This window comes from Triticum aestivum, chromosome 7A, assembly GCF_018294505.1.
Source record: "Triticum aestivum cultivar Chinese Spring chromosome 7A, IWGSC CS RefSeq v2.1, whole genome shotgun sequence".
Taxonomy (NCBI): domain Eukaryota; kingdom Viridiplantae; phylum Streptophyta; class Magnoliopsida; order Poales; family Poaceae; genus Triticum; species Triticum aestivum.
The window spans coordinates 179,994,548-179,996,636 of NC_057812.1; positions in this window are offsets into that span (position 1 = coordinate 179,994,548).

Below are 2,089 nucleotides of genomic sequence, written 5' to 3' on the forward strand. Positions count from 1 at the left end.
CGGGGCCCCGGCAAGGGTCTTGCCATGGCGTTGCTGTCATCCCCGGCAAGACTCTTGCCGGGGGGTCCTGTGGATTTCCTCGGCCAGGATCTTGCCGAGGGTTGCCGTCTTCTGGTCCTCATCTAAACTCATATGTCTATGGTCTCGACAAAGATCTGCATGCCACCTCAGAGATGCCTCCCGAGCCCTGGTCCCACATAGTTGTTGACGGAGTTCAGAACCTTTGGGCTCAAGGGTGGCTCGCTCTGCTGGCGTTGGGCAAGTTTCCCCGACAAGGCTCTTGCCGGGGCTGCGGGGGGAGGGGGGGCTCGGCAAGGATCTTGCCGAGGGAGTCCACCTCACCCTCTTGCCCTCCTGTGCTTCTGGTCTTGGCGTCGCCTCGGTTGTCTTGTGCTTCGGCTTCTCTCCAGCTTCCCTCCTCTGCCCTGCTAAGTGCGGCCGTGACGCGTGGCTTTGACTGCCCGTGCACAAGTAAAGGGGTCAAAAGGAGAGCCCCTACTTTTGTACACCTACTGATATGAACCCCATCTTCTTATCCTCGATGGCAACAATACAATACGTGCATTACTGCCCCTGCTGTCACTAGGAAAGGACACCGCAAGATTGAACCCAAAGGTAAGCACTTCTCTCATTGCAAGAAAGATCATTCTAGTAGGCCAAACCAAACTGATAATTCGAAGAGACTTGCAAAGATAACAAATCATACATATAAGAATTCAAAGAAGAACCAAATATTGTTCATAGATAATCTTGATCATAAACCCACAATTCATCGGATCTCGACAAACACACCGCAAAAATAATTACATCGAATAGATCTCCAAGAAGATCGAGGAGAACTTTGTATTGAGATCCAAAGAGAGAGAAGAAGCCATCTAGCTAATAACTATGGACCCGAAGGTCTGTGGTAAACTACTCACACATCATCGAAGAGGCTATGGTGTTGATGTAGAAGCCCTCCGTGATCGATTCCCCCTCCGGCGGAGCTCCAAAAAAGGCCCCAAGATGGGATCTCATGGGTACAGAAGGTTGCGGCGGTGGAAATAGGGTTTCGTGGTGCTCTTGATGTTTTTGGGGTATATGGATATATATAGGAGGAAGAAGTAGGTCGGTGGAGCTGCGAGGGGACCACGAGGGTGGGGGGCGCATCCAGGGGGCAGGCACACCTCCTTGCCTTGTGGCCTCCTCGCTTCTTTCTTGACGTCCACTCCAAGTCCCATGGATCATGTTTGTTCCAAAAATAACTCTCCCGAAGGTTTCATTCCGTTTGGATTCTGTTTGATATTCCTTTTCCGCGAAACACTGAAATAGGCAAAAAACAACAATTTGCACTGGGCCTTGGGTTAGTAGGTTAGTCCCAAAAATAATATAAAAGTGTATAATAAAGCCCATTAAACATCCAAAACAGATGAAATAATAGCATGGAACAATCAAAAATTATAGATAGGTTGGAGACGTATCAAGCATCCCCAAGCTTAATTCCTGCTCGCCCTCGAGTAGGTAAATGATAAAAACAGAATTTCTGATGTGGAATGCTACCTACAATAATTCTCAATGTAATTTACTTTATTGTGACATGAATGTTCAGATCCGAAAGATTCAAGACAAAAGTTTAATATTGACATAAAAATAACAATACTTCAAGCATACTAACTAAGCAATCATGTCTTCTCAAAATAACATGGCCAAATAAAGTTCATCCCTACAAAATCATATAGTTTGGTCATGCTCCATTTTTGTCACACAAGAATGCTCTCATCATGCACAACCCCGATGACAAGCCAAGAAATTGTTTCATACTTTAGTAATCTCAAACTCTTTTCAATTTTCTCGCACTACATGAGCATGAGCCATGGATATTATGGGTGGAATAGAATATAATGACGGGGGTTATGTGGAGAAGACAAAAAAGGACAAAGTCTCACATTGACGCGGCTAATCAACGGGCTAGGGAGATGCCCATCAATTGATGTCAATGCAAGGAGTAGGGATTGCCATGAAACGGACGCACTAGAGCTATAAATGTATGAAAGCTCAACAAAAGAAACTAAGTGGGTGTGCATCCAACTTGCTTGCTCACGAAGACCTA